This window comes from Pleurodeles waltl, chromosome 2_1 (assembly GCF_031143425.1).
Source record: "Pleurodeles waltl isolate 20211129_DDA chromosome 2_1, aPleWal1.hap1.20221129, whole genome shotgun sequence".
Taxonomy (NCBI): domain Eukaryota; kingdom Metazoa; phylum Chordata; class Amphibia; order Caudata; family Salamandridae; genus Pleurodeles; species Pleurodeles waltl.
The window spans coordinates 432,740,323-432,755,760 of record NC_090438.1 but is presented as its reverse complement, the minus strand read 5'-3'; positions in this window follow the sequence as shown (position 1 = coordinate 432,755,760).

The following is a 15,438-nucleotide window of genomic DNA, read 5'->3' as shown; positions in this document are numbered from 1 at the left end:
AAGCTTCAACTTTTAACAACATTACCCCACTCTAGTGTTTCTTTTCTTTGAATTCCATTAATTAGATATGGTGCAATCAGTGAATATTCCTGTTAATTGTAGACAGTTAGTAACCACACATTTAACTGCACAAGGGCTTACCAATGGTGGTGGAGATATTACCTTCATGGTTGAGGCACAAAAAGCTTATTAGTGCAAAGTTTTATATTCCTGGATTAATACTCCTACAGTTAATGGCAACATAAAAACATTTCATGCTTATAGTAAGGCAGTAGCTCTAGCTGCATATAGCACTTGTGAATATTTAGAAATACCATTACAAAGGTTTGGTGCAGGGCAGCATCGCAAATCTTTTGATGTGCTGCCCTGCATTAAAACATAAGGACAGGAATGCACTCTGTCTACAATATAGAGTACAGTCCTATTCTTGTTCCCAGCACTGGTGCACAAATTACTGCCATGAACTAACACAGGCACCCTTGAACTATGGTGCAAGGATGCCTGCCTTGCAGGGATTTTTTGTTTTTGTGCAGGAAGGGACACACTCGTGCACAAAAACAATCACGAAAGGTGTTTTCTATATGTGCTACACAATTCTACACACATAGAAAGAGGAAGAAATGGGGAGAAATAACCCATGGGGTTGCGTAGGAGATTGACGCTTTCCCAGGTTTACGAAAACTTGTAAATATGGGAATGTGTCAGATTCCATGGGTGTTGTGTGGGAACACCCACAGCAACACCCATGGAATGCCTCTTTCATGGAGAGTGAAAGGGGTCTGTTATACCTGACAGGCTTAGGGTGGTCACCCCTAACTTTTTGCCTGCCTCCCTCCACTTTTTAGATACTGTTTTTGCTGGTTAAGACTCTGCACATTTTACCACTGCTAACCAGTGCTAAAATGCATATGCTTTCTCCCTTTAAAGATGGTAACATTGGATCATACCCAATTGGACTCATTAATTTACTTATAAGTCCCTAATAGAGTGCACTATATGTGCCCAGGGCCTGTAGATGAAAAAATGCTCCTAGTGAGCCTGCAGCACTGGTTGTTCAACTCACTTAAGTAGCTCCGTAACCTTGTCTCAGGCCTGCCATTTAAAGGCGAGGGTGTGCAGGTTCACTGCCAATTTGATTTGGCATTTAAAAGTACTTGCCAAGCCTAAAACTCTCCTTTTTCTACATTATAATACACCCCTAGGGTATGCCCTAGGTACTGTAGGAAAGTACCATCTTGCCTGGCATTTTACCCCCATTTTTAGTTGTATGTATGTTTGTTTTTGCCTGTGTCACTGGGATCCTGCTAGCCAAGACCCCAGTGCTCATAAAGTGTGCCCTGTATGTGTTCCCTGTGTGGTGCCTAACTGTATCACTGAAGCACTGCAAACCAGAACCTCAGTGTTTATGTTCTCTCTGCTTTTAAAATTGTCACTGTAGGCTAGAGACTAATTTTACCAATTCTGATTGGCACACTGGAACACCCTTCTAATTCCCTAGTATATGGTACCTAGGTACTCAGGGTATTGGGGTTCCAGGAGATCCCTATGGGCTGCAGCATTCCTTTTAGCCACCCACAGGGAGCTCAGACAATTCTTAGACAGGACTGCCACTGCAGCTTGAGGGAAATAACGTCCACGTTATTTCACAGCCATTTTACACTGCACTTATAAGTCACCTATATGTCCAACCCTCACTTAGTGAAGGTTAGGTGCAAAGTTACTTAGTGTGAGGGCACCCTGGCATTAGCCAAGGTGCCCCCACAATGTTCAGGGCAAATTCCCCTGACTTTGTGAGTGAGGGGACACCATTACACGTGTTAACTACATATAGGTCAATACCTATATGTAGCGTCACAATGGTAACTCCGAACATTGCCATGTGACATGTCTAGGATCATGGAATTGTCACCCCAATACCATTCTGGTATTTGGGGAACAATTCTATGCATCCCGGGGCTCCAGCATAGAGCCTGGGTACTGCCAAACTAACTCTCAGGGGTTTTCTCTGCAGCTACTGCTGTTGCCAACCCTCAGACAGGTTTCTGTCCCCCTGGGGCCTGGGCAGCCCAGTCCCAGGAAGGCAGATCAAAGGATTTCCTCTGAGAGAGGGTGTTACACCCTCTTCCTTTGGAAATAGGTGTTAAGGGCCTGGAAGGAGTAGCCTCTCCTGGCCTCTAGAAATGCTTTGAAGGGCACAGATGGTGCCCTCCTTGCATAAGCCAGTCTACACCGGTTCAGGGATCCCCCCAGCCCTGCTCTGGCGTGCAACTGGACAAAGGAAAGGGAAGTGACCACTCCCCTGACCAGCACCTCCACAGTGGAGGTGCCCAGACCTCCTCCAGTGTGTCCCAGACCTCTGCCATCTTGAAAGCAGAGGTTATAGGGCACAATGGAGATCTCTGAGTGGCCAGTGTCAGCAGGTGATGTCAGAGACCCCTCCTGATTTGTGCTTACCTCTCTCTGTAGCCAATCCTCCTCTGAGGTCTATTTAGGGCCTCTCCTGTGGGTTTCTCTCCATATATCGAATGCAAGAGCTGACCAGAGTTCCTCTGCACTTCCCTCTTCAACTTCTGCCAAAGATCGACCGCTGACTGCTCCAGGACGCCTGCAAAAGTGCAGCAAAGTAGCAAGAAGACTACCAGCAACATTGTAGCGCCTAATCCTGCCGGCTTTCTCAACTGTTTCCTGGTGGTGCATGCTCTGAGGGCTGTCTGCCTTCCCCCTGCACTGGAAGCCAAGAAGAAATCTCCTGTGGGTCGACGGAATCTTCCCCCTGCCAACGCAGGCACCAAACTTCTGCATCACCGGTCCTCTGGGTCCCCTCTCATCTTGACGAGCGTGGTCCCTGGAACACAGGAGCTAGATCCAATTGTCCCCGACAGTCCAGTGGCCCTTCTGTCCAAAGTTGGTGGGGGTAAGTCCTTGCCTCCCCACGCCAGACAGTAATCCTGTGTACTGCATGAACTGCAGCTGCTAGGGCTTCTGTGCACTTTTGCAAGACTTCCTTTGTGCACTCCGACTTCGTGGGACCCCCCACAGTTAGAAAAGTAGTGCAAAGACTGTAGAACACAATAGAATGCAATAGACGACAATAGGCCTAGGGGCAACACAAACCATATACTCCAAAAGTGGAGCCCAGGCATAGTGTAGTGTGTAGAGGGTCGCTGGGAGTGTAAGACAACACTAAGGGTGTCCAAGATACTCCACCCCAAGACCCTGAAAAGTAGGAGTAAAGTTACCCTACTTCCCCAGAAACACACTAAAGTTGTGATGGGAGATTCTGCAAAGACCACAACAGACTGCAAAACACTGAAGATGGATTTCTGGACCTGAGGAACTGCAAAGGAAGGGAACTAAGTCCAAGAGTCACGCAAGTGTCCAGGGGGGGCAGTAGCCCACTAAACCCCGGATGAAGGTGCAAAATGGCTGCCTTCAGGTGGAAGAAGCTGAAGATTCTGCACAACGCAAGATCCCAGGAACTTCTCCTTTGCACAGAAGATGTTCCACGGTGTGCTGGAGGATGCAGAGTTGTTTCTACGCAGAACGACTGCAAACAAGCCTTGCTAGCTGCAAGGGTTGTGGTTCAAGAAAATGGGTGCTGCCTGGGCCCAAGAAGGGCCAGGAGGACACCCCTTGGAGGAGGAGACAGAGAGGGTGATCAACAATACAGAGAGCCCATGCAGATGCAGACAGCACCCACAGATGCACTTGAACATGGGTTCAAGAAAACTGAGCACAGTGGTTGTCTCAACACTACAAAGGAGGGTCCCACGAAGCCGGTGGTCGGCTCAGTGAGTTGAGCAATGCAGGACGGTGTGCTGGGGACCTGGCCTATGCTGTGCACAAAGGATTCCTTGCAAAAGTGCACAGAAGCCCTAGCAGCTGCAGTTCACGCAGTACACAGGATTACTGTCTAGCATGGGGAGACAATGACTTACCTCCAACAAATTTCGATAGATGGACCACTGGACTATCGGGGTCACTGCGATCCAGCTCCTGTGTTCCAGGAACCACGCTCGCCACGATGAAAGGGGACCCAGAGGACCGGTGAAGCAGAAGTTTGGTGCCTGCGTTAGCAGGGGGAAGATTTCATCGACCCACTGGAGATTTCTTCTTGGCTTCCAGTGCAGGGTGAAGGCAGACAGCCCCCAGAGCATGCACCACCAGGAAACAGTTGAGAAACCCGGCAGGATTAGGCGCTACAATGTCACTGGTAGTCTTCTTGCTACTTTGTTGCAGTTTTGCAGGCGTCCTGGAGCAGTCAGCGGTTGATCTTTGGCAGAAGTCAAAGAGGGAGATGCAGAGGAACTCTGGTGAGCTCTTGAATTCGTTATCTGACAAGAAGCCCACAGGAGAGACCCTAAATAGCCCCCAGAGGGGGATTGGCCACCTATTCAGGTAAGCACCTACCAGGAGGGGTCTCTGACATCACCTGCTGACACTGGCCAATCAGAGGTTTCCTTTGTGCCCTCACATCTCTGCATTCAAGATGGCAGAGGTCTGGGACACACTGGAGGAGCTCTGGGCACCACCCCTGGGGTGGTGACAGACAGGGGAGTGGTCACTCCCCTTTCCTTTGTCCAGTCTCTCACCAGAGCAGGGGCTGGGGGATCCCTGAACTGGTGTAGACTGGCTTATGCAAGGAGGGCACCATCTGTGCCCTTCAAAGCATTGCCAGAAGCTGTGGGAGGCTATTCCTCTCTACTCCTCAACATCTATTTGCAAAGGGAGAGGGTGTAACACCCTCTCTCAGAGAAAATCCTTTGTTCTGCCTTCCTGGGACTGGGATGCCCAGACACCAGGAGGGCAGAAGCCTGTCTGTGGGTTGGCAGCAGCGGTAGCTGCAGTGAAAACCCCAGATAGCTGGTTTGACAGTTCCCGGGGCCCATGCTGGAGCCCCGGGGATGCATGGGATTGGCACCCCAATACCAGATTTGGCATGGGGGGACAATTCCATGATCTTAGACATGTTACATGGCCATATTCGGAGTTACCATTGTGAAGCTACATATATGTATTGACCTATATGTAGTGCACGCATGTAATGGTGTCCCCACACTCACAAAGTCCAGGGAAATTGCCCTGAACTATGTGGAGGCACCTTGGCTTGTGCCAGGGTGCCCTCACACTTAGTAACTTTGCACCTAACCTTCACTAAGTGAGGGTTAGACATATAGGTGACTTATAAGTTACTTAAGTGCAGTGTAAAATGGCTGTGAAATAACGTGGACGTTATTTCACTCAGGCTGCAGTGTCAGTCCTGTGTAATAATGGTCTGAGTTTCCTATGGGTGGCAAAAGAAATGCTGCAGCCCATAGGGATCTCCTGGAACCCCAATATCCTGGGTACCTAGGTACAATATACTAGGGAATTATAAGGGTGTTCCAGTGTGCCATTTAGAATTGGTAAAAATGGTCACTAGCCTTCAGTGACAAATATAAAGACAGAGAGAGCATTAGCACTGAGGTTTTGGTTAGCAGAGCCTCAGTGACACAGTTAGGCACCACACAGGGAACACATTCAGACCACAAACTATGAGCACTTGGGTCCTGGCTAGCAGGATCCCATTGAGACAGGCAAAAACAAACTGACACACAAGTAAAAAATCGAGGTAACATGCCAGGCAAGATGGTACTTTCCTACAGTGGTTTGCCCACTGCTTGGTCCTGGGGAGTGCAAAGCCACAGTCTCTCAAGTCTCTCAAGTGGGCGGTTTGCCCACTGCTTTGTCCTGGGGAGTACAAAATCCACAGTCTCTCTAGTGGGTGGGTTGTCCACTGCTTGGTCCTGCGGAGTGCAAGGTCACAGTCTCTCAAGTGGTTGGTTTGCCCACTGCTTGGTCCTAGGGAGTGCAAGGCCACAGTCTCTCTACTGGGTGGTTTGCCCACTGCTTGGTCCTGCGGAGTGCAAGGCCACAGTCTCTCAAGTTGGTGGTTTGCCGACTGCTTGCTCCTGGGGAGTGCAAGGCCACAGTCTCTCAAGTGGATGGCTTCTTCCACTGGTTCTGGAAGGGGCTTTGTGCCCATTGTGCTTCATCCTGCCAAGGACAGGGTGAGTGGATGTATATCACCACTGGTTCTGGAGGGGGCTTTGTGCCCAGTGTGCTTCATCCTGCCAAGTAGGGGCTGAGTGGATGCATATCTCCAATAGTTCTGGAGGGGGCTTTGTGCCCAGGGATGCAGCACTTGGGGTGTGCCAGTTCAAATTCCCTCACTTGGGTGTCTGAGGCGTGAGATTTTCAGGGACCAGGTTTCATGATAGTCCATGGAGGCAGGGCTAAACTCCATCCTGTGGCGCCCAAGGCTGCAAACTAGTGGTAGTGCTGGTGCTGGTGGGGGTGCTGCCAGTGGTGGTGTGACGCACAAGGCCATCTCCTGCGGCCTAGGACAGCTGCCCACTGGGGCTGCTGCTGCTGGTAGTGGTCCTACTGTCAGCGGTGCAGGTGGCAGTGCTTGCAGCAGTGCTTGCAGCGGGGATGCTGGCGGTGCTGGCTATGGTACAGGTGGCGGTGCTGCTAGTGGTGGAGGGAAGCTCCAGCCTTTCCCCTGCAGCCTCGGATGGCTGCCCACTGGGGATGCTGCTGCTGACAGTAGTGGTGCCAGCGGCGGTGTCAGCGGCGGTGCTTGTGGCGGTGCTTGCGGCAGGGATGCTGGCGGTGCTGCCCGCGGTGCAGCTGGTGGGCACCAGGTCCTCACCTGCAGCCTCCGACCGCTGAAGTGCCTTGCCTTGGGTTTTCTGCCCCTTCCTCACCTTGGCAGATGCTATTGTGACCTTGGCTCTGGCAGCTGGAGTTTTGGAGAGGCCTTGTTGGGTGGGTCGTGCTCCTTGCCCTTGCTGCATAATGTCCCCTTTTCCACCTTGACAGGTGGCAGAATGGTTTGGTCCTTTGCAGGGGCTGGTGGCACACTGGCTGGCCTGATGGGTGTCCCCTTTGAGCCTATGGGAGTTGCAGGTACCACAGCTGATGCCGACTTGGTGGCTGAGGTGCTGCCCTGCGTTTTGGACGCCCTGGCCCGAAGGGAAGGGCGGGGGGAGGGGTAGGGAACATGTCAATTTTTGCCAGGAAAATCTTTTTAGACACACTGGGGTGGGAAGAGGGAGAGGGTTTGGGAGTGGAGGAAGAGGGAGTGGTTGTAGGAGTTTGGGTGAAGGTGCATGTGCTGGATGCTGTTGTGAGGTGGATGGATGTTGGGTGGGTAGGTGCTTGTGTTTGCATACTTAGGGAGGAGGGGTCACAGACATGCTGGGAGAGGACTCAGGGGACATGTGCATGGGAGTGGGGGTGGTGACTGCCAGTGAGGGGTGAGGAGTGATGGGCATGCTGGTGATGGGGGTAGTGGATAAGGATGTAGTGCATGCAGGTGTGAGTGGAGACAATACTGGGAGGGAGGGGGACACAGTGGAGGCAGTGGATGTTGGTGTGTCTGCATGGGGATGGTGCTTGTATGAGTGCCTGTGGGATAATGTGTGGTGCTTGTGTTTGCCTGAGCCACTTCTGTGTCTTGATTTGGGTGAATGCTGGTCCGAAGGTGTGCTTGGGATAGGTTGGGTTTGAGGGAATTGGGACTGGGTAGAGGAAGTTGGAGGGGGAGGCTTGAGACAGGGACAATGGCTGCTATCAGTGCTGAGGCCAGAGCCTGAAATGCTCTCTGTTGGGCCGCCACACCAGAGTGAATGCCCTCCAGGAATGCATTTGTTTGTTGCAAATGCCTCTCAACACCCTTGATGGCATTCAGAATCGTTGACTGCCCAACAGAGAGGGATCTCAGGAGGTCAATATCCTCCTCACTGAGGGCAGCAGGGCTGACTGGGGTAGGGCCTGAGGTGCCTGGGGCGAAGGAGATGCCGACCCTCCTGGGTGAGCTGGCACAGGAAACACGCTGAGGGGCTGCTGGCAGGGAGGTGCTGGTAGGAGGGGTGGCGGCTGTACCTGTTGTTGGGGTGGGCACAGAGGTGTCTGCCACCGCCAGAGAGCTTCCATCAGAGGAGGAGTCGCTGTCTGTGGTCTCCTCTCTTGTCCCTGTCGTGGTGCTCCCCTCGCCCTCCGTCCCACTGGTGCCTTTACCGTCGGTGGATTCGGCCTCCAGGCCCAGGTGGGATGCAGCTCCCTCCGTCGCCGGTGCCTCTGCTCCTCTGCCTGATGATGCTAATGCACATAAGGACAGGGAGACAAAACAAAAAGAGGGGGAAGAGACAGAGGATACACTTGGTCAATGCCAGCAACGCCACTACCGTTGGCGTGCACAACAAACAGGGAGCATCCCTATGCACTAGGCCATGCCCTACCATTTACTAAGATAGTCACCAGCCTATGGGGTAGAATGCCTAACGCCATCAGCTGCACACCAGAATCCCACAGGACCCTGCCAAGTTCTAGATGCCCACTAACAATATTGGGGTAGGAGTGCTTCCGAACCTGCCCTAAAAGGGACCTACCCTGCCATCTTCGCCCTGGCCTAGAGGCACCCATAGACCACATCACCCACCCAGGTACCTCTTAACCTGGGCAAAGTCAGGTTTCAGAATGTGTATTCACCCCCTTGTGGCTACTGTGATGCCTTCAAGCGCCCATCCACTTCTGGATAGGCCAATGCCAGGATGTGGAACATCAGGGGGTCATGGTGCGACGGGCACCCCTTCCTCGTTGGGAGGCCAGCCCCAGCTGGGTCTCCTCTGTCTTCTTTGCCCTGCGGCTCTGGTCATCCCACCTCTTGTGGCAGTGGGTGCTCTGCCTCTAAAAGACCCCCAGGGTCCGCACCTCCTTGGCAATGGCACGCCAAATACCCTTTTTATGGTGGGTGCTGTCCTGCAGGGAAAAGACAGCTGAAAAAGGAATTAGTTAACTGTCCGGACCGACAGACTAATTGCCCACCAGATCTCTCCCATCCCCTGGCGCACATACATTTTCCACCTTACATGCTGCACTCTGTCCAGGATGCCTCTGCCCCCCCCACATGTGGATTACATACACAGCAGTCCATACATTCATGGCCCATGCATCATGCTCACAGTGAACTCACCTGTTTGCCTGGAGGACCGTAGATTAACGTGTACTGGGGTAGGACCCCATCCACCAGTTTCTCCAACTCCTCCTCAGTGAAGGCAGGGGCCCTTTCCCCAGACACATGAACCATGGTCGGTTCCAGACACAGATCACAGCAGCACTTGCAGTGTAGGTCCTCTCCTGTTGAAGGTCAGGTAGGAAGTGAGTGGATAGATAGAAAATGTCGGTGACATCCGCAGCGGTGCATACCATCACTGCCGCCGTACATCGCCATTGGCTCCTGGAACCATAGGGTCCAATGATAACCAATGCAAATTTGCACAGCAGTCATCGACCGCCTGCCGCAACGGCGCACAACGCCAGTGCAATTACCTCATTTCCACTTGTCCCTCCTCACAGGTCAGGCATCCGCCATTTCAGCGGGCATAGGGCATGGCACCTAATTGCGTCAGAGCAGACTTTGGCATGGCAACTGATTGTAGGATTCACGTTTTGTTTCTGTAAAGTAAACAAATCATCATTAATGCAATAGATTTGGGATTATGATCCTCTGCTCACCGTTCTCTTCCATAGGCTTCAACCGCTGAGGCTGAATATGAGGTGGCGGCATCCTCTGGTGTACAGACCCCTGGTGGACCTTGCGACAATGGAGAACAGACATATTATCATTACCTACAGAGTTGATCATGCCACAATCCAAGGACTGTGTGCCCAATTGGAGCCAGACCTGATGTCAGTTATCCGCCAGCCCACAGGTATCCCCCCTCTAGTGTAGGTCCTGTCATTGCTCGATTTTTTGGCAAGTGGTTCCTTCCAAACAACAGTGGCCATGGCATCAGGGATGTCTCAGCCAATGCTCTCCATTGTGCTGACCAGAGTGTTGTCTGCTATGCTGAAACACATGCGCAGCTACATCATGTTCCCCCAGGTGGAGGATTTGCCCACAGTGGAAACTGATTTTTATGTCCTGGGACATATCCCCAACATCATTGGTGCCATTGATGGTACACATATGGCATTTGTCCCCCCCCACACCCCCCCCTCCAGAAGAAGTGTTTGGGATTAGAAAAAGCTATCACTCTATGAATGTGCAGATGGTGTGTTTGGCTGACCAGTACCTCTCCCATGTGAATGCCAAATATCCTGGCTCTGTGCATGATGCCTTTATCTTGAGGAATAGCAGCATCCCATATGTGATGGGCCAACTCCAGAGGTACCGAGTGTGGCAAACAGGTGAGCCAAAGGTCCCCACACACTATGAGTAAGTGTCTGGGTATGGGGTTGGCCCTAAGGGTTAGTGTGTGTCTAACAGTTGTCCCTCGATATTTGCAGGTGACTCTGGTTACCCCAACCTCTCATGGCTACTGACCCCAGTGAGGAATGCCAGGACAAGGGCAGAGGAACGTCACAATGAGGCACATGGGCATACAAGGAGGATTATTGAAAGGACCTTCGGCCTCCTGAAGGCTAGGTTCCTGTGCCTCCATTTGACAGGTGGCTCCCTGTACTACTCACCAAAGAAGGTGTGCCAGATCATCGTTGCATGTTGCATGTTGCACAACCTGGCCTTGAGACACCAGGTGCCTTTTCTGCAGGAGGATGTGCCTGGAGATGGTCTTGTGGCAGCGGTGGAGCCTGTGGACAGTGAGGAAGAAGAGGCAGAGGAAGAAGATGTTGACAACAGAAGCAATATAATTCAGCAGTACTTCCAGTGACACACAGGTAAGACACTGTAACTTCACTTTACATTTCAGTTATCTGTTGGACATTGTACAAGGCAGCCTCTTTCCCTATATCTATGAACACTGACTGTAACCTTTGGCATCTCTATTTTCAGATCTATGTGCCCCACTCTGGCTTCTTCTATGTGTACTGCTGCCCACCAAAGGTCATCCAAAAGTATGTTTCATTGTACAATTGAGTTACAATGCTTTGATAATGTGGTACTAATACATTTGTGAATCTTTTGACAGACTCCAGATCAGTATTTGTTCCAAGGGTGTTTATTTAGGTGCTCATAAGTAGAGCGGGATGTGCAATGGGCTAGTCTGATGGTGGAGGAAAGTCCAGGGTAGAGTCCAGTCTCTTGGTATCACAGGTGCATTGTCCAAAGGGGCATAGGAACGGGAGTAATGGCAGTTCAAGGTCATCCAAAAGTATGTTTCATTGTACAATTGAGTTACAATGCTTTGATAATGTTGTACTAATACATTTGTGAATCTTTTGACAGACGGACAGGGTGACAGAGTGGGACAGAAGAGTTACAATCGGGAGAGTCTTATTTACTGGCAGGGGTCTTGGCAATGTTCTCTGGCTACTGCCTGGATCGCAGGGACCGTTTGCGGGGTGGTTCCCCTTCTGCAGAGATTGGGATGCTGGTGGCCTGTTGTTCCTGTGGCGGGGCCTCCTGTACACTAGCACAGGCAGAGGTGGAAGGCTGTTCTTCGGTTTGGCTAGTGTCAGGAGCCCGTTGTTGTGCCACTGCCTCCCTCGTGGTCTTGGCCATGTCAGCCAGCACCCCTGCAATGGTGACCAGGATGGTGTAGATGTTTGTTAGGTCATCCTTGATTCCCAGGTACTGTCCCTCCTGCAGCCGCTATGTCTCCTGCAACTTGGCCCGTATCTGGCCCATCATCTCCTGGTAATGGTGGTATGCTCCCAGGATGTTGGAGAGTGCCTCCTGGAGAATGGGTTCCCTGGGCCTGTCCACCCCTCTCGCACAGCAGTCCTCCCAGCTTCCCTGTTGTCCTGAGCCTGTGTCTCCTGAACCATGAGCCCACTGCCACTGACCCCAGGTCCCTGATCGTACTGGGTTTGTAGGGTTGGCTGATTGACATGTCCTGGGGACAGTAGCATGGGCCCGCTGGGTGGGTGCTGTGCTGGTGTTTCCTGAGGGGAGAGGCTCTGTGGTGGGTCAGGACTGTGGCAGGGGAACCGACTGTCCAGAGGTCCCGGATGAGCCAGGTTGGTGATCCTGATCCAGGCGTGCAGAGCTGCTGTCTTCACTGTGGGCCTGTTCTGTGGGGGGACTGGATGTAGCTGGCACCTCCTCTCCGGTGACGCTGAGAATGGGTCCTGTGGGGATGCAAATGCAGTGTTAGTGTATCTCCGTGTGCCATCTTGTGCATGGGTGTGTTTCCCTGTATGATTGTGATTTCCCTATCAGCCTGGCCTTGTGTGAGTGGTGATTTTGTGGGCTGGTTGAGTCTCTCTACTGGGCATGCTTTGGTGATGGGTGTCCATGCAGGTCTGTGATGAGGGTCCATGTTTTGGTGTTGCATGCAGTACTTGGTATTGGGATGGGTGGGTTGTGGTAGTGGGGTATATGTGAGGTGGTGGAGTGATGGGGTAAGGGTAGGGGTAGGAGTTTGTGATGGCATGCAGGTAGGGTGGGGGAAATAAAGTAGTAAAGATTTGACTTACAGAGTCCAGTCCTCCTGCTACTCCTTCCAGGATCTCAGGATGCAGTATTGCCAAGACTTGCTCCTCCCATCTTGTTAGTTGTGGGGGAGGAGGTGGGGCTCCACCGCTAGTCCTCTGTAAGCTATCTGGTGTCTTGCAACCATAGAACGCACCTTCCCCTGTAGGTCGTTCCACCTCTTCCTGATGTCATCCCTTGTTCTGGAGTGCTGTCCTACGGCGTTGACCCTGTCCACGATTCTCCACCATAGCTCCATCTTCATTGCAATGGACGCCTGCTGCACCTGTGATCTGAATAGCTGTGGCTCTACCTGGATGATTTCCTCCACCATTACCTTTAGCTCCTCCACTGAAAACCTGGGGTGTCTTTGTGGTGTCATGGATGTGGTGTGAGTGATATGTGTGAGGATGTGTGGGGTGATGTGTGGGGTGATGTGTTGGGGTGTATGCTGTGATGTGCGTGGATGGGTTATGGGTGCTGGTGTTCTGTGCCTCAGATTGAGTGGGTGCTCCTGGCTTCTGTCTCTCTGCGTTTGCAATCTTTTTTTTCATTGAAAGGGTTGAGGGTAATGTGGGTGTGTGTTTTATAGTGGTGTGTGTGTGTGGGTATGGTGTGTGTATGTGTTTCAGGTGTGTGTAGTTTGAATTGTCCAATGTGGTGTAGTTTTGTAAGTGTGTGTTTATTTTGAGCGCAGCGGTGTGTACCGCCAATGGTTTACTGCGGTTGAAAGACCGCCACGGTGATTCGTGGGTCATGATACTCTGGGCGTATTCCTGTTGGCTTAACGGTGTGGGTTTTGCTATTGCCAGTTTATCACTGACTTTTGGGCTGGCGGACTTGTGTGGGTGTCTGTATTGTGGCGGAATTTTCAATGTGGGTCATAATACCTGTAGCTGAATACCGCTGCGGGCACGGTATGTTGGTGTCCGTCAGCACGGCGGTAGGCGGCATTTACCGCCACGGTTGTAATGAGGGCCTTAATGTCTACAAGAAGGACTTCTTGTGCGAAATTCGATGCACCACCTGCCAGAAACGCGCACAGCCTGCACCTCGGTGAAAATGTGACCGCACGCTGAACCGGAACGACGCAGCTCAACTTTGCATCAAGAAGATCGTCGTAGTACCAGCGTAGTGACCGGAAAATTAACACATGGCCCACAGGATTGATGCACAGCTGAGCTGGAATGACACAGCCCAACTTCCAGAGAGGAATCGACGCAGCGCCTACCATGCAGCAGAAAACTCAACTCAATGACCACTGAATCGATGCAGCTCCTGTGACTTCATAGTGCCAGCACAGTAAATCGATGCATGGTCCTCAGGGCGTCTGAAAGCCACCACGCAAACCGAAGAGGATCCATGACCGAGCCCCGGAAATCGATGCACAGCCGTCCCTGCGTGAAAACCAAATGACGCATCACTGTGTGCGGCCTGAGAAATCGACGCACACCCCTTCATTTCCACGCATCTCCTCCTCTGTGGTTCTTTGCGTAGATTTTGCACAAGACCCAGGTACTTTGTGCTTGAAAGAGACTTTGATTGCTTTTAAAAGACTTAAGACACTTTGGGGGTCATTACAACCTTGGCGGGCGGCTGAAGCCGTCTGCCAAGATTGGACCGCCGGGCGGCCGCCAATGCAGCCGCACTCCCACCGCAGCCATTAGGAGATCCCCACTGGGCCGGCGGGCAGAAATGGAGCTGGCGGTGTTGCGGCTGTGCGACGGGTGCAATTGCACCCGTCGCGCTTTTCACTGTCTGCTGTGCCTAAAATTATTTTCTGAGACCTATGCATTTATAGGTCTAGATATTTGGGAACAAGGCATGGTAATCCACAAACTAAAACAAAATCTGACACAGATTTTACCTAAGTCTTCTAAACAAATAAACATAAAGATAAAACTAAAACATGGAGTGGATCTCTGCAACCGGAATCCACTGCCACAATTTTTTTTTACAATTCATATAACTGTGATATTATTAAGAAACTTCATAGGTATCAATATTCTGATGCACATAGTATTCATTCTTTCGAAGACTCTTCAGACAGAAAGTCAAAGAGAGTGGGATGAGGTGAACGCAGACAAGTATAGTATGTGAAACCAAAAACAGACTCACAAATTTCCTCTGATCTCAACATGAAAATGAAGAAAAACGTCCATAGAAAAAGCCACAATTCAAAAAGAAAAAAGTGGCAGGAATGTCCTCAAAATATGCCACAAATACTTAGGACACTTCTTGACTCTTCTTCTGAGCAAGAAGTGGGTGCAACCTCCACTCGGCAGCATAACAGAGGTCTGAATAGTTTGCTAGACTCTTTAAGAGTTTCTGGCAGTGAAATGAATGAATTACTTTATGCAAGTTGAAACTCTAGATCAGCTAATTAGTCTTCCTGATGGACTTTATGATTTGGACAAACAAATTGAGGGTGTCGTACTGCATACTAATAAAATCATATTCTGGCAGAATTTTACTAATGCATATGACATTCTTCTGATTGAGATATATTGGGCGCCTGAGTTTGTTAGAAGAGTCGCACAGGGAGTGGATGTAATATTACCATCCTTTTCTGTTCCCATTCCCAAATAAGTTAATCATATACCTCAAAATGGGCTCTTGCACAAGCCCCAGAATTATATCACAATCAAGCAGGCTGGTAAAATGACTCACCTTGTCATGTTGTACCTACCAAACATGAAGCTGAATACCCTATTAGGGAAATTCTATCACAATTAGAATATCAAGGCATGATTGAGGTGTGTATCTCTTTATTTTCTGTAGCTACAGCAGGTCATTTCTATCAGAGATCTTAGACTATGGACTCTTAAACAGTAATACACTGACGTGTTCTATACAAAATTCTCACTGTACAGCTTAAATGAACGATATTGTTTGGAAAAAAGTACAAAGCTAATTTGGACATTTTCAGAGGTGTTTTCTGTCAAAATATAGCAACTAAATGCAGAGACCTGGCTGTGTTTACTATTCTAGGGACCCAAAGAAGATTGTGTAGGCTC